The sequence below is a fragment of the Hibiscus syriacus genome, unplaced genomic scaffold (assembly GCF_006381635.1).
Source record: "Hibiscus syriacus cultivar Baekdansim isolate YM2019G1 unplaced genomic scaffold, ASM638163v2 tig00111566_pilon, whole genome shotgun sequence".
In the NCBI taxonomy this organism is placed as follows: domain Eukaryota; kingdom Viridiplantae; phylum Streptophyta; class Magnoliopsida; order Malvales; family Malvaceae; genus Hibiscus; species Hibiscus syriacus.
In genome coordinates, this window is record NW_024063122.1 from 1,691,450 (window position 1) to 1,717,691 (window position 26,242).

Below are 26,242 nucleotides of genomic sequence, written 5' to 3' on the forward strand. Positions count from 1 at the left end.
CAATCCCGCTGGTTCGATCGATTGTCGGCCTCTGCTTCTCTTCATGATTGGTTAGTTTTCAATGGATTTCCTGAAGTTAAAACCGGGTAGCAGATCAACTTGCTAAGCTCGCCTCGAAAGATCACTTTGAGCTTGATCAATGCACCTCTCCTCCTCCTGAAGTCAGTTCCCTTCTTGCTCGAGATGCTTCATCAACACCTATGGTCCCTGAAGCCCAGTCTTGGCTTTATTCTTTAGTTTCACTCTCAATTCCACTAAAAAAAAAAAAAAGAGCATAGCAAACCATAGAGATTCGCTGCTTAAGATTGGGAAAAAAATTGCGGAATAAAGAAAAAGATGGTGATTTTTAATCTAAATTATAATAGCGAATTAAAGAAAGAATAGAGTAAAACATGAAGATTAAATGTTTTAACATTGCGAAAGGAGATGTGATAAAGAAAAAGATGATAATTTGAAAATTTTTAATTTATAAAATATATGATGTGCACTCGTTTAATTAGTTATCGATCATTGATGAGATGATGAAAAGGATTCATAAAATAATTTTTCCAACTCTATTAATTTTATTAAAAATATAGAGTTAGGGGTTTGTTCAAGTGGTAAGCAGTTTGATATCGTTTAAATAAGATCTCGAGTTCGAGTCTTTGTGTATACAGAAAATCTTTGTTGGGAGACTCGACCACTAAAATTAAGTGTGTGACGCAAATTAATCCAAATTAATTAAGACGGAACTTTATAATCGAAAGGGCAAAAAAATATAAATGCATTAAAATAAATGTCTTCGCTTGTTGAAGTCGACGGAGGAGGTGTCATAACAAACTATTCTTAATTATAAAAAAAGACATAACGATAAAATTATATCTAAATATTTGATGAAATAATTATTTTTTAAAATATTTTATCAAGTGTTAGGAAATAATGATAAGTGATTAACTATATCTAAATATTACTTTGACAAAGTTTATTGTAATTTGTCGTTTTTGCCGCATAATTGACTTTCGAAGATAATAATTTATATATTCCACATCAACGGCTGGACACATTCTGTTTCAACTATTAATATAATAATTCAAATTATCGAATCATTGCTCAACAACGATATTTTAAGGGTCGATGCATTCTTACAAAATAAAATGTATAATAATAAAAGATAATCCTAATAATTAAATAATTATTTTGATTCTTATTATTATATGATGTTTAATTTTTAATATTTTATTTTAGATTAAAATAATTTTTTATTGGATGAAATTTGTTAATTGATTAACAATTAATGTTTGTTGTTGACGTGATAAATTTTAAATCTAAAATGATGATATAAGTTATGAGACATGTTACGTATATATAAATGATGACATAACATATATTATTTGTTCACGTGCTATCAAGGATAAGTCTAGAAATTCAAAATTTGAATTTGAATTTTTAATATAACTTTCTTAAAAATTATTGAAATGAAAATTTCTTTTCTTTCCCCTTTTAACATTTTAAACTAATTTTGATAATTTTTTTTCTTCAAATTAATGGATATACATTTGGCTTCCTCCCCTAGAGAGTCAAGTAAATTCACACTTATATGCTACATTATTGTTTTGGACACAGAAGATCTATTACATTAGCGACATGTATTGATAACTAGCGATTTTTATCTAATCAATGATATTTTAACTCAAAATAAAACGTTAATCAAAATACTTTAGAAAAATTAAAATAATTATTTCTCTAATATTAAGGATTATTTTGTGATTATGTCCAAAATAAAATGACTCATGCAGGGTTATAAAATAAATTGGCATCTCATACATGAAGAGGTAGTCCACAATAAATAAGATGATTCTTTGGTAAGGACAAGCAAAGATGGAATTCTTGAGTTGGATGCTGTGCTCTGTTCTGTTCTTGGTCTTGTTTCAAGCCTTCCAAAGGAAATCGGGAAGAACAGACAAGCTTCCGCCCGGTCCACCGACAATTCCGATAGCTGGTAACCTCTTCCAGCTCGGTGATAAGCCCCATAAGGCCCTTGCCAAATTTGCCAAGATTCATGGCGACATTGACTTTGAAACTTTGGCCAAACAACAACTATAGTAATTTCGTCTGCAACAATGGCCAAAGAAATCCTCCAAACGCATGATGCCATTTCGTGTAACTGAGACGCCCTGCATGCCCTTCAACACCACAAAACCGGATTGCCATGGATGCCTGTTTCAACCACATGGAGAAACCTTCGGAAGATCTGCAATTTGCACATTTTCGCTTCTCACAAACTTGACGCTAACCGATACTTGCAACAGAGCAAAATAGAACAACTCCTTGCCGATGTTCATGACAGTTCCCGAATCGGAGAAGCGATCGACATAAGCACAATTGTTTTAAAAACATCGCTTAATCTTATGTCCAGTACAGTTTTCTCCAATGATTTAGCTGACACTTCTGATACTGCTCTGGAATTCGGAGAAATCATAGAGGGTATCAAGAAAGAGTTGGGAAAACCAAATTTTGGTGATTACTTCCCTACTCTTCTTGGTAACCTTGACTTGCAAGGCATAAGGCGTCGGATGACGACTCATTTTGGGGAGTTGATGACTCTTTTTGATGATTTGATCGATAAGCGGTTCGAGTCAAGAAAGATGAAAGATTCTATATCGACTAATGATCTCTTGGATATGCTGCTCCAAATCAGTGAAGAAGACAACCAAGAGCTTGATAGAAATCAGTCTTAATTATTTATCACTTAGTATTGAAGTTTCAAGTCCATAACTTGGTTTTGAAACAGGATTTGTTCACAGCGGGAACGGAGACGACAACTAGTACTTTGGAATGGGCAATGGTGGAACTACTCCATAACCCGAAAACTTTATCGGATGCTCGAAGAGAACTGCAACAGAAAATTGGGCAAGGGAAGATGGTGGATGAATCCGACGTTACTTGTTTGCCTTATTTGCAAGCAATTGTCAAGGAAACGTTGAGATTGCATCCTCCAGTTCCTTTGTTACTCCCTTGGAAAGTCAAAGCCGATATCGAAATTCACGGCTTCGAGGTTCCGAAGGGCGCACAGGTGTCGATCAACGCATGGGCTATAGGCAGAGATCCCGGTTGCTGGGAGGAGCCTGAATTGTTTCTTCCTGAGAGGTTCATGGGATCGGATGTGGATGTTAAAGTAAGGGACTTTGGAATCATTCCATTTGAGGGTGGGCGACGAATTCGCCCTGAGTTGCCATTGGCCATGAGGATGTTGCACCTGGTGTTGGATACCCTTATTCACTCGTTTGATTGGGAGCTTGAAGATGGAGTTACACCTGAAAACTTGAACATGGATGACGCCTATGGCCTTGTTTTACAGAAAGCTCGACGATTGAGAGTTATCCCACGTTTAATTTGATAGAGTTCCGTTTATTTGCTTCTTGTTATCTAAATTAGTGAAGATAAATAAAGAATTTTAGATCTGCTTTGGAACGCCTCTAAGTTTTAAAACTAAAGTTTGTGGGAATCCATTAAGATGCACACTATTACAAGATAGTGTTTGGCTACTTTAAATGGCTAGAGAGAGGTGTGGCCCCACCAGGAATATATATAAGGTCTCATCTAAATTTCAAATTTTTGTATAATTTAGGATCCATGATACAGATATAGTTACATAATCTGTTTATTATAATCATGAAGTCACTTTCAGTGATTACTTATGATAACTTGAGAGAAAGTGCAAACTTAATTGCACCTAAGGTCGATCTTGGTCTTGAAATCAGCAATTGATCTTGTAGCGCAGTAGAAAAATTAGTCCGACGATCTCCTATAAAGATCTATTTATAATTGAAGAATTCGAGAAGAAAGGTACAAAATATTAACTTATTTTGCATAGGTTCATAAATGTTAAGAAGATGACTGTAAATTTTGGTCCACTTGACATTATGTCAATTTAAGTCATAATAAATTGGTCTGGCCTGTACATAGTTCAACCGACTGATACAAAGGGTAAATGCTCTCACGAACGTTTCTAGAGATATTTGTGAAAGTGCTCAAATAACTGTCAACTTGCACTCAATCTTCTATCAAACTTAATCTAATATAGAAATAATTTATTCATCCAATTAAAACCAAAATTAATTATCTTTTTCTAATATGACAAGCATTGAACAATATTATTCTTTCTAAAACGATAATAATATTTTTTTTAGAAAGAATCACTACAAGAAAATATGCCTTTGATGACACACGCTAATTTATGACTTGCAAAACATATGTGTCATAAAATAAATGTCATGTTTTTTTAAAATCTGAACGATTTATGACTTACAATAATGTGTGTCATATTTAATAGTCATAATCCATAAAATTTGCAAAAACACGGAGTATACTTTTTAATTGTGTGTCATCTTTAGGAGTCGTATTCTAATTTCCCCCATTATTTTCATCCTTTCCCGCTTCTTCCCCCGCCTAATGTTTTCCACTCCTTTCATTGTCTCCTTTTCTCTCCTACTTTTCATCTCGATTCTCTTCTTCTTGTTAGGCCCGAGTTTGAATCCCTAGCCTCTGCAGCCTATTTCCGCATCCGATGAACTCGACGATCTCCGTCTCTTCCACCGCACCACCATCTCTCCCTCCGCCTCGTCCTCACAATGATCCCACTCTCTTGTTCGCTAATATCGGTACGATTTATTTTCTTTGGTTTTCTGTTTAGTTGCATTTACAACTTTAAACAGACGAATCGACCCTCTTCTTGTTGTTGTTTGTTTTGTAAGTTTCCTCTTTGTTTTGTCTATATATTTGTTACTCAGTTTAAAAACGAGTCTATTATCTAACAAAATTTTAATGGTGATTTTCATGTTTATTTTTTGCAGATGTTGCAGAAAACTGAGATTCCAGAAAAACCCATCTTTAAACCTGAATTCCCTCCTCAAGGTTTATTCCATTACCGCTTTTTTTCACTATTTTGTTATCTATTTCATTGTGACCTAAAGAGTCATTAAACACGTTGTTTAGCGGGGTTACTTTAGAATATCATGTCTAATTGCTGAGGTGATTTAATTTGCATATGTTTGCTTTGAGCTTATTTGTAAGTGGTAAATGGTTATATCTGGTGTTTCTATTGGTGTTCCTTTTTTGGTAATTTGTAGATTAATGAGGAGGCGAGTAAGAAAGTTTTGGAAGTGGAGCAGAAGTACAATGAAATACGCAAGCTAATCTATGATAAGTGGAATGAGAAGATTAAGTCGATTCCTGATTTCTGGTTCATAGCTGTAAGTTTTTCTATTATTTCCTATCAATTTAGGGATTTTTCCCTTAAATCTGTCTCTATGTTGAGAAGAAAGATTTCAGTTGATTTGTTCTTTTATGTACAGTTCTTGAGTCATCCTGCTCTTGGTGAACTTTTGAATGACGAGGATTAGAAGGTTTAATATCACTTTTTTCCCAAACTGAAATTGGTTCAGCACTTTTATTACTTTGCAAAATTTATTTTTAGTTCCATTTATTTATTATTCATTTATAAGAAGTGTTATGGATTTTCCTGATATGTAATTCTAGGTAATTTATTTCTTATTTATTCATTCTTCTTATTTTCAACCTTTTGTTTCTTGATAGATATTTAAGTATATTAGCTCACTTGAAGTGGAAGATTTTAAAGATTTGAAATCTGGTATTCCATTACATTTGTAAGTTTATTTATTTTCCTTTTCTTATCTTATTCTGTAGGAAATTGAAGTTGCATTTTACATTTAATCATGGTCTAATCAGTCATCACAATTTGTTGACTGACTTTTGTTATATTTTTCAGAACTTCGATCCCAATCCATACTTTGAAGATGCGAAGCTTACGAAGACCTTTACTTTCCTTGATGAAGGAGCCAAGATTACTGCTACCAAAATCAAGTGGAAAGAAGGCATGGTGAGGGTTTCTTCTCTTCTCATGTCTACTCATGTTATTTGTTTCCTTTGGTTATCATGTTAAATTAGTTTTCTAAATGTCAAGGGCTTGCCAAATGGAGTTGGCCAAGAGAAGAAAGGAAACAAGCGACAGTTTGCTGAAGAAAGGCTTGATATCATATTTGTTAATCGAATTTCTCCCCAGCCTGAGGACTTTAGTCACATAAAACCTGAGATTAATTTCTCTTTTGGGTAATGTAGTCACTTCATTTTTGTTTTCTCAATAATTTTATTGAACTTCAGCTTAGCATCTTATAAGAATCTTAGTTATTTCATGAGTCATCTTCCTTTTGTTATGTAGAGCTAAACCTTGGCAGATAGAGTTTTCCTTTTTTAGTGCAGATAAATTAAGATTACACATGCATTATGTATTATGTATTATTGTGTATTGTGATTATAAATAGTATGCATTTATATGTTTCTTTTAGTTTATTAAGTTGCATTATAACTTCTAACGTGGTAGGAATTTGATGTACTGCAAAGCTTGGGTCATTTATGCCATTGTCTTGTATTTGATTTTGCCTCTTTCACTTAACCACCATCTCTATATTATACTAAATTTATTACACATGAATGCATCTTCTTTACCTGGTTTTCTGATGCTTAGCATAAAGATGACATGGATGAAATTCATGATGAGGTAAACTCTCTATGCATGTGCTGTGTGAATGTAGGTTTTCCTTCTTTTTTTCTCATTTTGTTAAAGAGCAGGCGCCTGGCCTAAGCTTTTACTTGATAAACACTACATGTAGCAGAGATTGTCAAGGAGGATTTATGGCCCAATCTCCTCACATATTTCAACAATGTAACTTCATTTCCTTTGGATTCTTCCCCCGGTTTTGTTTTATACCATTTATGATCATCTTATGCTTCCTTTAATATTTTTCATAACCTGATGCAGGATGCTGATGAAGAAGATTTTGAGGATGATGAAGAGGTACATCATATGTTGCCTTATTTTTTATTTCAATTACTAAATTCGTAATCTTCCTGTACCATTTGTTTTAGCATGTTTTCTTTTAGGATAATGGCATGTTGTAGGTTTTGTGGTCTTTATTTTAACATTTTTGGTTTATTTTTCAATAAAGATAGAGTAGATTGGTCTATTTTCATTGTAGATATGTTTGTAGGACATGCTTACTAGAGTTTAGCTTGTAGTTAAAATTTGAATTCATCAATTGAGTAATAAATTGCTAATAACAAAAATGTGAATATAGAGCTCCCTTACTAGGGTTTCTCAAATGGTTGGAAAGGATGCATCCTTTTAGTTTCAAGTATATGCTCATTTTCTTTTGCTGGAGCGGTTGTGAAGGTAACATTTGTGTGAGACATTCCTTCTTACTTGAGGTCCCAAATTCAATCGTACATTTTGTTAGATTCGATTATGGCTTGCTGCATAGTTGATTCAAGTTCAAACTACCCCTGATAGCTCTATAGCTTGGGTTTTTTTTTTCCAAACTAATAAACTTTATGTTCTCTCTGGACCTGGAAACATAAACCGACTAAATGGGTGGAGTTGATCATGTTCTACCGTAAAGAATACCCAAAACTGTTGTAATGAAACCATCAGAACTTGTGGCTCATTTTCTTTCTTTTTATACTTATTCCAGGTTGACAAACAAGGACTTCCCATAGGTTTACAACTAATAGGCCGTCCATGGGGTGAAGCTATAATTCTACGTTTGGGTTTTGCAATCGAGGTATAAACAAGTTTATGTCCTTGAAAGAGAATGTTATGAACTCTGTATTCGAGGTTGCATAACTAATTACAAAGAAAACGTCTCATGTTTCCAGGAACTTTGTATCAAATCCAGGAAGACACCTGCTTCATTCTATGACACCTCAAAGGCCAAGTAAGAGCCTTCATGGACTATGTTATATTGCAGATCCTTATGTTGTCTCTTCAGAATCACCAATAACGATGCATCTCTAACATCGTTATCTTATTTGATGTATCTTATGTGGAAAACTTTATTATGTCGTGATATTTTGTATCGACATATGATTACAATATTTTTGATAACTTAATGTTAATATATTGTATGCAAATGGATTGCTTATATATAATATGATATATATATTTAGTATTATGAGGCATTAAATGTGATTTAGTTTGATTATTTGCCAATCTACAATATATATATATATAATTTACGACATACAATCACGACACACGAATGTGTGTCATCTTTTCTAATGACATGTGCTTCAATGACACGCAATGTAAGTCATAAATGTGTGTCATAAATTTATGACACACAAATGTGTGTCATCTTCATTTTTGACGGGGGCTTCAATGACTCGCAATGAACGTCATAAATGCGCGTCATTAATGTGTGTCATAAATGCATGTCATAAATTTATGACGTACAGTTGCGCGTCATCTTAAATTCATGTCGGTTGCTTCAACGACAAGCAAATGTGTGTCATCCGCACCCATAGATGATGCGCAATGCGCGTCATTAATGGGGTTTTTTCTACTAGTGAATATTAATATCATTTCAATATTTGTCATAATTTTTTATTTTAAAAAAATAACAAGTATTAAAATGAAAATATATTATTTCTAAAAGAATATAAATGATGTATTTAATGTTAGATCAAATATTATTGACAAGAGTTGGATTTGAAAAATAAAGAAATACTCTAATTTCTAATAAATAATGAAAATAATATAGACAAGTAGAGGTCAATCCATAATGACTAAAGAAGTCTGATATAGCCTTAGGCTTTGCTTAGCATCAATTTCGATTGATGATCGAAATAGAATTTTCCCTTCATGATGTACGTCGGTTGCAATCAACAAGTCCCAACCTCTGTAGCTAACTCTTCTCTCTAGTTAATCAAAATTTTCATGTCTATCTTCTAAATTCGGTCCTCGTTGTCTATCCACGTCTATAGCTCTAGATCCAAAATAACTTTAAGTTTTAGAAAAGTCTTACTAGAGTTATAGTGTCTCATCGAGAATCAAACTCGATCTTGATTCTCCTTAATGAACCACCGTTAAATTTGTTCACAAGAAACCGAATTACGACCAACCGATCAGACTTTCAAACTCCAAGCAAAAAGAGTGTTCAAATCAACGTGCACCTTTTGAGTTGAAGATGGTTTAACTTTTAAGAGAATGATCGATTGCCACTTCCAGTCTCTAGAGAATCAAAAAATACAATATGAATGTGTGAAGAGCAATACTCCATTCTCACGATTAGAATTAAGTTTCGCAAAACTTTTGCTAAATGGAGTTTAGCTAAGCATGGATTGCATCATGCTTAGCATTGTGAAAAGAAAATAATGAAAGAAAAGTAGAACTTTAATAAATAACCAAAGAAAAATAAATTCCAATATGTTTTTCAACTGTTGAGCCTAAAGGATATTTATAACCTGAGAGTTCTAAGTAAATAAAATAACTAATTCCTAACTAAAATATAATAATAAACATAAAATAATCAAATTAAAAATCATATGGAGAGTTCTAAGTAAATAAAATAACTAATTACTAAATAATAATAAAATAATCTAACTAAAAATCCTAAATTTAAAAGTTTTTTACAAAAGATAAAAATAAATATTGTCTTGAAGTTCTGGTTGAATTCTACTTTATCTTCTAGAAAACTGTAACACCCTTAACCCGTATATGAGTCGATATACAAGTCAAAGATGTCACATCAACTCATAAAACATTTATTAAACTGAGATTTGCCTAAAAATTTATATTTTAAAAATGTTTCTATGTAATATTAAAAACTATTTTATGATTATCTCAATTTATGAATAAATTCTTTGTCGTAGGAAAATAAATCCATTTGTTAACCAGTGATTTTACCAAACCATGACTTTTCGTGAAATCTTTTTAAAACATAATAATATAATATATTCTTTTTATGCATAAATACTGATAAAACTAAACTAAGTAAAATAAACTAAAGTAGTTCTAGTTTACTATTACATACTATTTAAAATAAAAATGATAAATAGAACTACTGACATGATTATACATGTCACCAAAAGTCAAAAGTAACATCATAGATGTCTTACTGATACTAATGATAGGTACGTCTTTACAAAAAGATGATCCAGTGGCTCCTTACTGCTTGAACTTATCCTTATTAAAACCTACGCATTAAAATCATCATGCGCTAAGTATAACTTAGTGAGGCAATAGTAATCTAAGGTGTGAAAAATTTGAAAATATCATAAATATAAATAAAATAATTCTAATTAAAACATTAAACTGGCAAACCAACTTATCCAAGTTGATTTCTTCACTGAGACCTAAAAATTTCCTTTAAATCATGAACTCATCAAAATTTTGATAAGCAAAATCTGATAACATAATCATATCATGCTTTGTGTCAAATGGAAATCATTTATAACTTTCATATTCATTTTCATAGCCCAATGCATATTTATGAGAATATAAGATACGTAAGGTGTGCACTATGCACAACACGGTGCAAATCATAACTGATACTGAGATATGATGCACTTCAGCGCAATCATAACCTGAACACCAACGGCGCTGAACATTGGTACACGAATGTACCAAAGCTGATAACTAAAAAATACTCAACTAATGGCATGCGAAGTGTACCAACAATTCTCAATATAACATACAATGGGCTCATGTATCATAATAAAATCTATCATCAAAAATATCATGCTTGGGCAATTCATACCCTAAATTATTCATAAAACTGATATAAAATATTATAAAAATATTCTTTATAAACTTTATAAATCATGTTGTAAATTGAAATGAGGTTGACTTATCGCAAGTCGTCCTTGATCAAAATAATTAAATAAATAAATGCACTCACCTTTGCCTCACTATAGTACCCTTTACACGATATTCCTAATCACATGCTTTTTCTTTTCCTTTCGAATCGTTCAGATTGCTAGATTTATCGTGGTCTGGCAATACCAAATAATAACACAAAGTGTTCAAACTACATATTAGTATCGTATTAACATAAGTTGATTTGAACATTCGAAAATTTATAAAATAGAAATCGGGATTAAAACGATATTAAAGTAAATCATATCTCCATTATAATTTCTAACTTCTCAAAATACTCATACAAATCCATGAATATTTATTTTCATTTTTAACCCTTCGTCTTTTGCTAATTTACACAAATAAGCCACAAATTATGAATTCTTTTTAGAATTCACCTCAACCTTTCCATTTAGTTCATAATGGTCCTTCACCATTAAGATCATTTCACATTAACTACAAAAATTCCAGCACTTTAATAAAAATACTCAAATCAATACCTCAACATTCCAAACATTTATAATTTCATCAAACTTTCCTAACTTTCGATTTTCAACTACCTAACCTTATAAATTTGTAATTCAACCCCAGCTCAATATTTAATACAAAGTTCAGCATACTAATAAATTTTCCAGCATTCAACAATTTACCTAAATAATACTTCTACATTTAATAACTTGCAAACAAGTCCCCAAGGTTTTAGGACCTTTTGAATTCCACCTCTAATTTTACGAAATTTGCTATTTGGGTTTCAAACAACTTTACAACTAAATTTTCAACATTACAAATATCAATAGTCAACATTGAATCCTTCAAATATTTCAATCTTACAATATTATCCCACAATTTTAAAAACTTATAAACTAGCCCTTTTGCACTTTTAAGGTTCCAAATTGATCCAAACCAATCTCCAAATTAATCACATGGAATACTTCTAATATTATTTCTAATCCATAGGAAAATTTTCAACATTTCCCCCCAATTTTCTTCCCTATGGCCGAATACTTTATCTCACCTAGGGGGAACTTTTTATTCAATTTCAAGCATGAATTCAACCTCCTATGATTAAGTTCATGGATTTTTAATCATCAGAACATCAAATTGAATCAAAATCCCATGATTCTCAATAAACCCTAACATGGCCAAATCTTATATACACATGTACAATTAATTCTAATCATTATTCATACTTTAGAAATAATCAGTAACATCAAAAACATAAAAATCCTTCAACAACTCTTTAAAATCACTAAACTCTTCAAAACCCTAATAAACAAATCTCATCACACAATCATCTTCACCATGAAATATTTATATCAATTGATAGAGAATTTCATGTATATTAATTCTCTATCTAATAGCTTAGTCTAACTTGAAAAATAAAAATGAAAATCTTATCTATTTTTGCTTCGGAGGTTCGACCTTGGTGAAGAAAGAAGCTAAAAATGGCTTAATTTTCATGATTATTCTAGTATTTAAAAGATAAAACACATGGCATTTTCTGATTAATTGAATTTAATATTCAATTAATGAAAAATCTCAAAATACCCTTAGTAAATCTTGAAAATTACCAAATGTCATTATATTATCTTCCACTAAAATATTTCTTGGTCAAAGATGAATCAACTTGGCTTTGAATTTTCACTTTGGCCATGCAATATTTGAAAATTGCATTTTAGTCACTAAAATTCCACTCTTTTAGTCAAATCTTAAAAATTGCATTGTTCTAAGCCAAATTTCTCTAGTCTAAAATATGACAATAATATTTCCAACCATTTTCTAACATCCTTCAAATTTTCGTAAAATTTTGGTTTAATCTGAATATCCGATTTTCAATACCGAAGTTTACCGCTTTATAGCTTTTAACACAAATCACGTACTGAAAATCTGATTCCTACTAAAATCTTTATTTTAATCCAAACTGTTCATTTACCGGCTCAAATATATAACTTTTAAAAATTTCAATTTCAATCCCTAAACTTTTCAAAGTTTATAATTTATCTACTAAACTTTCAAAACTTATATTTTAGTCACTAGATAAAATTTGGGGTTTTAAAATTCCTCCCCTTAAAGAAAATTCGTCCTCAAATTTATCGTTCCAAAGAACTTTTACTAGTGGAATCGTCTTATTTCTTAGTTCTTTGACTCCATGTGCTAGAATCTTTACTAGCTCCTATTCGTATGATAAATCCGACTGAATCTCAATTTCCTCCGGTGAAATCAAAAGTGAAGGATCTAATCGATATCTTCGAAGCATTGATACATGAAATACATTATGAATCTTGTCCATATGTGGAGGTAACTCCAACTAATAAACTACTGGTTCAAATCTCTTTATAATTTCATATGACCCGATGAATCTTGGACTCAATTTCCCTTTGCGTCCTAATCTCATAATCTTTTTCCAATGTGACACTTTAAGAAATACCTTATCACCTACTTGATATTCAATCTCTTTTATTTTTAAATGGGCATAAGATTTCTGTCTATCGACAGTTATCTTGAGATTATCTTGGATTACCTTCACTTTTTCTTCCACCTCCTTAATCAGATTTGTACCAATTACATTTCGATCTTTTAATTCACACTAATTCAGTGGCTTTCAACACTTTCTTCCATGCAATGCTTCGAAATGAGTCATTTTGATACTCGATTGATAATTGTTGTTATAAACAAACTCTGCTAAAGGCAAATACTTTTCCCATGGTCCTTTTAAGTCAATAACACATGTCCTTAGCATGTCTTCAAGTATCTAAATAGTTCTTTCAGATTGACCATCTGTCTGAGAATGATAAGTTGTGCTGAAATTTAGTCGAGTTCCCAATGCTTCATGAAAAGACTTCCAAAATCTCGAAGTAAATCTTGGGTCTCTATCCGAAACTATATAAACATATAATCCATGAACTCGTACTATTTCTCTGATATATAATTCAACATATTTGTTCACAGAGTAATCCTCTTGAACTAGAATAAAGTGTGTTGTCTTCGTCAATCTATCCACGATCACCCAGATCGAATCTTTCTTACTAGGTGTCAAAGGTAAACCTATTACGAAATCCATGGTAACTCGTTCCCATTTCCACTCAGGAATGGAGATAGGTTGTAATAACCCTAAAAGTACTTGGTGTTATGCTTTTACCTACTGATAGGTTAGACATTTAGAAACAAACTCAGTGATAGCTCTTTTTATACCTGCCCACCAATATCGACTCTTCAAATCTCGATACATTTTATTTCCCCTGGATGCATAGTCAAAGGACTATAATGAGCTTCTAAAATAAGATATTTATTCAGTTTTTCGTCATCTGGTATGTAAATTCGATTCCGATAATACAAACATCCATCATACTTAATTTCAAAATCTTTCGTTTCTCTTTTCTTTGCTTGCTCCATTCTATCTAAACACTTTTTATCTTTATTCTGTAGATCTTTGATTTGATCCAAAAGGGCAGGTCTCAATCTCAATTATGCAATTAATACACCATCTTTTTCCACTAATAATCGTGCATCTAACACTCTCATAGTAGAAAAGGTTTTTCGGCTAAGTGCATCTGCTACCACATTAGCCTTCCCAAGATTGAAATCAATAATCACATTATATTCTTTGAGAAGTTCAATCCATTTCATGTGCCTTAGATTCAATTCTTTCTGAATGAGCAAATATTTTAAACTCTTTTGATCTGTATAAATATAGCATCGCTTACCATATAAGTAGTAGTGCCATATCTTCAGAGCAAATACTACAACTGCTAGCTCCAAATCATGCCTCGGATAATTCCTTTAACTGGCTTGAAGCATAGGCTACCACTTTACCTTATTGCATTAGAACACATCCCAAACCATTATGGGACGCATCACTGTATATTACATAATCCTTTCATGACTCTGGCTGCACTAATATTGGGACCTCTTTCAGAATCTTTTTAAGCATATCAAAGTTTTCTTGACACTTTTCAGTCTAGACAAATGGTACATCCTTTCGGAATATCTTGGTAAGTGGAGATACAATTATTGAAAAATTCTTCACAAATCTCCGATAATATCCAACTAATCCCATGAAACTTCAAACTTTAGAGACATTTTTTGAAGGTTTCCACTCAACTATCGCTTGCAATTTCTTGGGATCTACTCTAATTCCTTCTACTGAAATCACATGGCCCAGAAAAGCATCCTCTGACAGCCAAAATTCACATTTTGACAATTTAGCATATAACTTTTTATCTCGTAACGTCTGTAGTACGATACAGAGATGGGCGTCATGTTGCTCCTTAGTCTTAGAATACACCAAAATATCATCAATGAACACAACCACAAATTGATCCAAATACGACTGAAACACCCGATTCATCAAATCCATAAACGCTGCTTGAGCATTAGACAGTTCAGATGACATCACAACAAACTCATAATGACCATATTGGGTTCTGAAAGTCATTTTAGGAATATCTTCCTCCTTTATCTTTAGCTGATGATACCTGATCGAATATCAATTTTTGAAAATACTGAAGCACCATTGAGTTGATCAAACAGATCATCGATCCTCGGAAGAGGGTATTTATTCTTCACTATCACTTTATTTAGTTTACGATAATCTATACATAATCGCATCGATCCATCTTTCTTTTTAACAAAAAGAACCGATGCACCCCACGGACATAGACTCGGTCTAATAAAACCTCGATCAAGTAGCTCATGTAATTGCGCCTTTAATTCTTTGAGTTCCGTTTGAGCCATCCTATACGGAGCTATTGAGATAGGTGTAGTACCCGGGAAAATATCAATTTTAAACTCCACTCTCGATCAGGAGGTAATATGGGTATATCATCAAGAAATACATATGGGTATATCATCAAGAAATACATCTGGGTATATCATCAAGAAATACATCTGGGTAATCTGGCTTAATTTTTATGATTATTCTAGCATTTAAAAGATAAAACACATGTCATTTTCTAATTAATTGAATATAATATTCAATTAATGAAAAATCTCAAAACTACCCTTAATAAATCTTGAAAATTACCAAGTGACATTGTATTAGGGAAAGTCTACGTGCGGCAACCTTAATATACAACTAAGGAAAGGCTCTACCGTTTTTGTTATTATTTTTATAACAAAACCGGTAAAAAATTACCGGAAACATTATTATTTCTACCGGAATTGTTATTATTGGGTGTTTTACCGATTTTGTTAATATATTCGGTAAAGCGCTACAAATTTTGTTATTTTTTCTACCGGTTTTGTTATTATTGGGCACTTTACCAGTAATGTTAAAAAACATTAATGTTTTATGTAGAAATAATAATGTTTTAAGTAATTTTTTACCGGTTTTGTTAAAAAAATAATAAAAAAATCGGTAGTGTCTTTCCTTAGTCGTATATTAAGGCTGCCACACAGTAGAACTTCCCATTGTATTATATTCCATTAAAATATTCCTTGGTCAAAGATGAATCAACTTGGCTTTGACTTTTCACTTTGGCCATACAATTTTTGAAAATTGTATTTTAGTCACTAAAATTCCACTGCTCCGAACAAATCTGAAAAATTGCACTGTTCTGAACCAAATTTCTCTGATCTAAAATATGAAAATAATATTTCCAACCATTTTTCTAACATCCTTCAAATTTTCGTAAAATTTTGGTTCGATCCAAATATTCGATTTCAATACCGAACTTTATCGCTTTATAACTTTTAACACAAATCCCGTACCGAAAATCTAATTCCCACTAAAATCTTTGTTTTAATCCAAACTGTTCATTTACAGGATAAAAATATATAACTTTTAAAAATTAAAATTTTAGACCCTAAACTTTTCAATGTTTAAACTTTAGCTAGTAAACTTTCAAAACTTACATTTTAGTCAGTAGACAAAATTTGAGGTATTACAAAAACCTTATCCCATGTGAATTCCAAATAAAAATGAATATTTAAGTTTTTTAGTTATGGTTGAATTCTATTTCATCTTCTAAATGAGGTAAATTCCAAATTAAATATTCAAGAAAATTTCACTCATGTTCTAGAAAATGTTGACTGGTTCGTCGAAATCTGTTGATTTCTGGGCTAATAAATCCAATAAAACTCCTATCCAAAATAAACTCAAAAATAAACAAATCAGTAATATCGAAACTATATGTAACATCCTAGTTTTAATTTATTGGATTTAAATTTATTTAATTATATTTTATGGGTCAAATTAAAATTTTCTAAAAGTTTTGGGCCAGTTTCCTAGTTTTTAAACAATTCAAGGATTAATCCCTAAATTTATCCATCAATGGTCTACCAAGAAAAAAGATGAAATTAGGTTAGATTTATAGCTGTGAGGTTTTGAACCCACATGCTACAACAGTGATGCCCCATGCCCAGGCTAAGGCACTATTGGTGTTAAATTAATAAAAATTCCCTTTTAAATCTTATCTAGATCAGATCCAACACCACAACTAAAAATTGAGACAAACCCTAAATTAAAATGCCCAAAATTTTTAACCTCTGTCGTCGTCATTTGATTCACAGTTGAACCATCTCCGAACGACAGTGTCGTATACCACCCCTACCATTAAGATCGTCGGTGCCATGCGACCAAAACCCCTCTAAACCTCATCGAGTTTCATCCCTATTCACTGTAAATCGATTTTTGTTTACTTATCGAAAACCCAAACTGTTTCCTCGATCTTCTTTAAATTTCAGTTGATTTTACCACCGTCGTGCTGCACCGCAGTCGTCAATAGATTCAGCTCGTTGTTTCACTTCTCTATGTGCTGGTGGTGTCATCACTACCATCTTCACATTAGGGGGTGAAGTTAGTGAAGTCTCGGCCACCATGGAGACCTATCTCCAATGCTCCCCGTCGAGAAATAACTCGTGCACGAGATTCTCGAGCCTCAAATCTACAATTATGGAGAGTTGGTCACCGTTTGAAAGTTAGAGTAGCCGCATGCCCCCTACTTGCTGCCCCTGCGTGTGGGGGTTGTCTGCTAGCCATGAGGGTTTTGGAAATTAGCCTGAACTGGCTGAATCGATCTGAATCATTAAACTAGTATGGTTTTATTGAGTCGAGCCGAGCCGTTTAAGCCTTTAAACCAAGCCGTTTAAACTTCTGAGCCAATCCTTTTAAGCCTTTAAGTTGAGCCATTGATCGAACTGAGCCTTGTTGACTAAGTCGTTGACCGTTGATCTGAACAGAGTTGACTTTGGCTTTGACTAGGGTTGACTTTGACTAAAAAGTCAATTTTTTTAAAAATACCTATTTTATGTTTTTTGATGTCTTAAGTCCAAATTCGAAGTCTATTTCGCCATATTCAAACTCAATAAGTTATTTTTCAGCATTTTATCTTCTAATTTGATCCATTTTTCTCGATTAAGTTTTATTTCTAACGTAAATTATTTTACTATGAATCCGAGATATTTTCGGACGTCGAATCCAAGTTTGAAAGCGATTTAATGGAGTTGAAATGATCAACCGATATGGCTTAGAAATTGAGGTAATATAGTACTACTTTTTGCATGCTTTTCAGTGCATGTTGATATTAGTTATTGCATGAATGATTATTATTAGTCAACTAGGTATAATTCATTATCGATGGACTCGAACTAAATTCCATAAAAAAGTTAGTAAACAAAATAAATATCATATGGCTCACATAAGAAATTAGAAGGCAAATATAAATTAGTTATAAGTTCAGTGATTAATTAGTAAATCAATTAACCTCAGAATTAATAAATTTTGATTATTTTTTTTAAAAGTTAAATACCGAGAATACTTGGATAAAGAAATTACTAAAATAACCCTATGGGGTAAAATTACAAAAATACCCTTGTGTTATAAAAAGATAATGATTATCCCTGAAATTGGGAATAACCCTAAAAAAGCTTTACTTGACCCAATAAAACCACTTAATTTACCTGTTAAGTGTTGGTTTTGTTTAGAAAAATCTTGACTATTATTTTTAGCCTTCGAGTTGGAAAAAGATTTAGAAATTTGATTCTTGAATAAATACTTGAAGATTAATTTATTGAAAGTACTGCCTAGGACAAAATTGAGTGAATTCACTGAAATACCATTGAAATGAAAAAGAGACCTAAATCTCCCCTGACAATGGAAATGACCTAGGAATTCATCTTTGATTTGATAGGTTATGGATTCATCAGTCAAATTGATGATATGATAGGAAACAATTCTGATAATTGATTTTTAACCTTCGAGGAGGTAAGAGACTTAGAGTTACTGATTTTTGGAACACACATTCGAAGACCAAATTACCAGGAAAAGTGTATATGTTTGGATCGAATAAAATGATTGAAATGTTCTTGAGTTATGAAATAACTAAATTAATCTTTAATATTAAAATAACCAAATTACCCTTGAACCCAAAAATGACCAAAATAACTTAAACTCCAAAATGAACGAAGTAACCTCAAGTATTGAAAGGACCTAAATACCCTTATGACTTGGATTAAGTGAATGTCTTTTGATAGACTCTGGGAAAACCGATAAACCTAAATGATGAACTGCTCCTAAAGGCTATAGAACATGACCCAAGTCGTCAAACATTATGGATACTGCTATAATACAGAAATAAATTAAACACCATCGGAGTACATGTTCGTCTTTTGAAGATTTGTTCAAAGTTGATTCAAAATAAAATTCGTTTAACTAGTGCATTCAGTATTAAGAAATGAATAGTTGTGATGTATGTCGATTTGATTAATTGGTAAGTATCACAGTGTTGGAATCTTTTTATTTTGTTTTGACTTGAAATCCTAATAATTTGATATAAATTCAGAATATTGAAAATTATCAGTTTACCTTTAATGGGTTGTTTTACTAAGAATTCTACCGAAATAAAAAATGTTTAAAATGTCCCTAATAGCCTAGACGATTAATTACTTCTGTTACATCTGAATCTTAAATAATTCTAATGTAAAGTTCTTTAATACCTTTCTGATACGCCCGATATCTAAAATGTCTCGAAGCATCATTATCTGAATGCCTGATTATATCCATTAGTAACTGAACCCCTTTAATAGGGATTTCATTTCTGATATCCGACTAACTTATAAAAGTTTCATGTATCCCTTTCTGATAACTACCAAGCACCTCCAAAAAGTAACTAGATCCTCTAGTGTGTTCCTTATGCGTATGGATATCTTCTCTGGTGTTAAAAGTATGACTTTGTTATTTGAAACAAAAACATGATTTATGATCTCTAATTTATGATTTCCTGTTTCTAATCTCTGGTTTCTGATACAAGGTACAACTGGTTCCTGATTCTAATATTATTGTTTATTAATTAACTTGTTTTATTTGGGGGTACTATATGGGATCTGTTAAGGATTTTGTAGGTACAACCACGACTGGGTTGGTAATTTCTTATAGACTTAAGGTGACCCATAGGTGGGCTTCTAGGCCCAATGAGCATAGTGGTAAGACCTTATGGACCCTAAGACACTTCATGTAGGGAAACTTATTTGCTTTATGCTTAGGGTAAGTCCTTATGGACCTGGGAGCACTCCCCTCAGATGGCTTCTTTGCTTTTTTCATTAGGTAAGTCCTTATTGACCTAGGGGCACTCCCCTTGGTTGGCTCTAAGCTTCAGTTAGGTTAAGTCCTTATGGACCTAGGGTGTTCCCTTAGGTTGGCTCCTACGCCCAATGGGCCTAAGATAAGTCCTTATGGATGCAGTTCTGGGGAACTGCATATCGGTGTTCGATTGGAGGGTATTACATTGATTTTAAAAATCTATTTTATTGAAATAAACTACTACTACTACAATTTTTAAACTATGTTTACATTTATTCTAATTTTGTGGGAACACACTAGACATATTGTTTTGATCTCCTGAATTTGTGTCCCTAGATGTTCTCTCTGTTTTGTGGGTTTCCCAATGGTTACCTAAAGAATTATTCAATAATTTTCAACTCATCCTATAAGCCTGAATATGCCTGGATCAATAAGGAAATTTTATGCTTTCTGTAATCCTTATTTTTCAATCTACCCTTATATTATTATTATTATTATTATTATTATTATTATTATTATTATTATTTACAAACTAACAAATATATATATTATAAGCCCAAAATAAAAATCAGGCCTCAAGCCCAACCCAAACCTAAAACCCAAATTTAAACCCTAAATTTAAACCTAATCAGGCCCTACCCGAACCCCAAACAAAACCCAAGCCCAGAGCCCAAACCAGAACCCGACCCGGTACCCAAACTAAACCCGACTTGGAGCTTACCTAAACCTAACCCTAGCTCTAGTGTGGCCGCCCCAAATGGCCACTTAACTACCGCCAATTTCTGCCCCAATGCTAGAGGCATGCTCCACGCACACCACCACCACCCTTCTGCTTCACATTCCATGCAACTACAACAGAGACAACAAAAAAACAATCATTTTCTTTTCTCTGTAAATGTGTATAAAACCGCAGGCCTTAACACTGTAAACCTCTCGGGTTTTTGTTTTCCAAAAGTAATAAACTGAAAATTTCAAGGTTTTATTTCTATTTTTATAAACTTCGAGTAGTAGTAATTTTTCCCATTTTCAGTTTCGAATTTCAGTGAAGAAAAAATAAGAATCCTTTTTGAGTTTTTTCAAACAATAACAACAAATATTTTCATTTTAGTTTCGAATAGCTAGTAAATATACAAAAAAAGTAACATTTTAGTTCAAAATAATCACATCCAAGCCATTCCACAGTAAAAACACAAAGAAAAATAGGTAAGGTTAGATCTGGTTACCTGAGTTGTAAAATAACTCCGTCGGAGGTTACCGGAGTTAGGGAAATTAAAGGGTTAAAAAGGGTTTTTGAGGTCTTTTAGAAGTGTTTTTGGTATTTTTAGCCCTAAATAAGGGACTAGGCTAGTAGATCTAGGTCTTTGGGTGTTTTAAGGTTAGTTTAGGGATTTCGACCACCGTGTGTGGTAGTCAGAGTGGGGCTCGAGGCGGTCGACATTGGGCCGACCAAGGGAGAGAGGAAAGAAGAGAGAGTGGAGAGCTTTTTTTGGCCTTTTTTTAGTTTCGGCCTAAAATAAAATCATGCTTAGGTCCCCCTAGGTTTAGTATGTTTTTACATTTTTGTCACCTGTAGGGATTGAAATCATTATTTTTCCTTTTCCTTTCATGTTATAATATTATTGTTCTATTTACCATTTAGTCCCTATAAGTTTAGCGTGTTTTTACATTGTGGTCATATGTAGTGATTGTTTAAATTTTATTTTAATTTGGCTGGACTAATTTTGTAATTTTTCCAATTTTGTTTAAAAGGGTATCTTAGGCTTAAATAATACGAATATTAGTTTTTAGGTCCCCTAAACTTTATCGAGTTTTTACAGTTTAGTCATCAAGTACACTCTTTTCATTCTTTTGATTTCGATATTCGACTTTTATTTTATTTTAATTTAATCATTGTTTTGTTTTGTCATTTACTTAAAATTGAACACTGAGTTTTATGTTATTATATTTTAGTCAATAATAAGTTCTATTATCTTTATTTATTTTGGAATTGGATGTGATGCCTTCAATTTACGCATTTTGATCACTGTCTATTTTTGATTTAGCTACTATTTTTATTTTGTTACTTTTTAGTCCTTTACTAAATATTTCAATTTCAGCTTTCCATTTTTGATTCACTTCAATTTAGTCCTTTTGTATTCATTAATTATTTTTTTAATTTTTCCTTCAATTTTAAATTCCTTTTAATGTAGTCCTTGTTAGATTATTTGTATTTTTAATAAACCCATTTTGATTTACATTTTTAATATTCTAGTCTCAATATAGATTACTTTTATTATAGTTTTAGTCCTTAAATTGAGAGAACTATTAATTTGGTCCTCGCTTTAGCTCGAGGTTCCAATTTAATTATTCGAATCGCAATATTGATTAAGATTAATTTAAGTTAATGTTGGAACCTCAACTTTAATTAAATTTCAATCTAGTCCCTTTAATTTAGGGAATAATTCGAGTTGGCCCTCGCATGAATGCTCAAGGGACCATCTCGATTATTCGATTCAATAATTGATTAAAAACAAATGGGACTAATATTAGAACCTACATTTCTAGGTTTGTGCCTCTAGGATCTTTAATAACTTGACACTTTAGGATAGAGAGAGCCTTAATTTACCCTTAGCTTAACTAGGATGCATAAAAAAATTTGATTGCATTTTATTTTTTTAACCTAAGGATATGTTCACTTATTAGGGAATTAATAGTATATCTCCCACAAGTATGCTCAGGGGGAGACTACCAGTGATTCCTGAAATAGGTTGACATCCTTTTCAAAACTACATCATGATTTCTAAAATATCGAGGCAATATTCTGTTATTGGAAACAATAGTTGATCTCCTGCATTCATGCTAGGGGGCGAATGTAATCGAACTTAATAAACGAAAACCCTTTTCAACTTTGAATCCGTAATATTTTTAAATTAAATAAAGTTCGTACTCAAAATTTTCTATTCTAAATAAAGGGTAATCAGCTAGGTACCAATTTTTGGCACTTTTGGGGGTGCTAATCCTTTCTCACAAGTAACCAACTCTCGAACCTGATTTCTGGATTTTCGCATACCTTAAAACTTGGTATTTTGATAGAAATAAAATGTTTTATTAAAATCACCAGGTTTTTACGGTGTCCCAATCGCACCTTAAAATGATTGGTGGCGACTCTTCACATTTTCAAATTCTTTTCAAAGAAAAACCCCCAAGTCGATACTTAGGTCTTTCCCCACCCAGGCAAAAAAGGTGTCGACACTTTCCATTTATCTACTTTTTCTTTAGTATCATATGATAGTTCTACATTACTGAGCTTTCCCTCAAAGCTTACTTTGTTACTCATCCCTTTAAAGTAAAAGGATTGATCATGTGCAACATCGACATCAGTATTGGAGTTTCTTCGATGCCACTTACAAAGTACGATACCTATATAATTAAAGGACATATAGGTCACATTTGATTTTATATTGAGTATGTATCTTATTTTGACGTTTGACTTCTGTTAAAAACATTTTGATGTTTCGATATAACAAATTGGGTGTTATTGAATTTTAATATTTTATAATCATTTTTAAAGTATATTCGATTAAACTACTCGACTATCAAAAATATTACTCCAAGTTTTTCAAAGTTCAATTTTAAACCTTACTTAAGTGTAAAATTGAGTTTGAAACAATTTTTATAAAGTATTTCGAACCTTAATCGAACCAAAATCAATTTTTACAAAGGGATGCACGAATACACTCTTTAGTGTATCGATGCACACCCAATATCGAACCCATTTTGTGTACCGATGCACAGTAATGAATCGATGCACTACTGGCTTTATTGAAACATCGAATGCAATTAGTGTACCGATGCACTTGGAGTGTACCGAAACACTAGGTCTTATAACGGTCGAAATATTTGAATTTTACACGTAGTGTACCGATACACCATGAGAGTGAACCGATACACTCACGCTCCCAATAGATTTTTTAAATGATAATTATACAATAACGTCTCTATTGACTTCTCCAATAATCCCCAACGTTCAGAAGTAATTCAAGGAGTATTTAAACAAGATGAGGAGTCATTGATCAACAAATAATTGTAAGATAAACAAAGAGAAAGCCTTAAACATCAAGTTTGAGTAGTTCAAGCCAATTTTCATTCAATTTTCATTTTGCTTTCAAGAACACCATTTGTACTCAATTGTATTCATTCTTGAGTGTTCTTTCTTTGTTCTAGAATTGTGCAAACATCTTGCCTAGTGAGGTTTTTCTGTAAGTTTTTGAAATTTGTATTGTTCTCTTTGGGAGAGAGTGTTCTCAAGAATTTGGAGTATAATTCTTAAGGGATTTGTAAGGTTGCTCTTTGTCCTCAAAAGAAAGAAAAATTAGTGAATTTGTCAAAAATCTTTAGTGTGGATAGCTAAGGTAGTGGACGTAGACTTTGTATAAGAAAGTCAAACCACTCTAAATCGTTATGCAAATATTTTCTATTCTCTGCAAAAGCTTCCACCAAAATTTTTATTGCCAATTCACCCCCTCTTGACTATTTTGTCGATCGATTAACTCAACAATTGGTATCAGAGGTACACTCATTTGAAGGTTTAATCACCTCTTGAGTCGATTCGGGAAGAGTTATATCGATATTCAAGTCATCAATGGCATCCACTTTGAACATCGACTTCGGTCTTGATTCAATGCCCGTCAATAAGCCTCATTTCTTCAATGGAGCTAATTATACTTATTGGAAGAATAGAATGAGGTACTTCATTCAAGAAAGTGACATGGGAGCATGAAATATCATAGAAGACGGATACATCATACCTTCCACTCATTCAATAATATGGAGTGAAAGAAAGACAAGAATGTTTCAGCTCAACTCAAAGGCTATCCATATTATATTTTGTGCTCTTGGACCAGATGAATACGGGAGAGTTTCATCTTGTACAACCGCCAAAGAGATATGGGATAAACTACAAGTCACTCATGAAGGCACAAACGAGGTAAAATAATCTAAAATTAGTCTTCTAACGCATAGCTATGAAAATTTCATGATGAAACCGGATGAAGATATCAAAGCTATGACGGATAGATTTTTTGTGATTTTCAGTGGTCTCAAATCATATGGAGAGATCATTCCAAACGAGAAGCTTGTGAGGAAGTTAGTTTACTCTCTTCCAAAAGCTTGGCAATCAAAGAAGACAGCTATTATCGAGGCTAAAAATTTAAAATCTTTAACCCTCGATGAGCTTATTGGTTCTCTCCTCACGCATGAAATAATGCTTCAAGATGAGGAAAACCTCGAGAAAAGGGACGAGATAAAGAATGAGACAGAGAAGAAGAAGAACGTTAGAGTTGCTCTCAAATCCACAAAAGATGCGAGTGATTTTGATGAAGATAACGATGACGAGGAAATGACATTATTTGCCAAAAGGTTCAAAAACTAATGAAACCCAATAGAGGAAGAAAATTCAAACGTAATGAAGGCTTCAAGAATGAACCAAAAGTGAATGGTCATGTCATTTGCTATGAATGCAAAAAGCCCGGGCATGTCAAATACGATTACCCACAATTAAAGAAAAAGGGTCAATCTAAGAAGAAGCATAAGGCACTCGTGGTTGAAAAGAATATTCTTTTGATGAGATGTTAGAGGAATATACTGGGTTGGCTTTGGATTATGAGAAATTATTTTTAAAATACAAAAACGATATTTCCAAATTGAAAAACGAAAATAATCTCATATCCAAGACCAACTTTGATCTTGAAAGTAAGATTACAAATTTGTAAAACAAACTAGATGAGTTTGAAAAGAAAAACACTAATTTGCATAACTTACTTTCAAGAGTTATTAATGATCATCAAAAAGAAATTGATGATCTTAAAGCTTTTTTTGATAAATTTGGAACAAAACGTTTTGAAAATGGAGAAAGTTCAAAATCCAACTTTGTTAAAAAAAGTTTTAAAAACTACAATCATAGAGGTCCCCAAAGAACCTCTAATGGAAAAATCGTTAGAAATGTATGGGTTCCTAAAGAACTCATTACTACTAAATATAAGGATATCCTACACAAA

General features: G+C 32.4%; 2 pseudogenes; both read left to right on the forward strand.

Moving 5' to 3' along the window:
• Positions 1–1,857: 1,857 nt before the first annotated feature.
• On the forward strand, positions 1,858–3,426 carry LOC120165027 (annotated as a pseudogene).
• A 1,120-nt stretch (positions 3,427–4,546) lies between these two features.
• LOC120165055 lies at positions 4,547–7,773 on the forward strand (annotated as a pseudogene).
• The last annotated feature ends 18,469 nt before the right edge of the window (positions 7,774–26,242 follow it).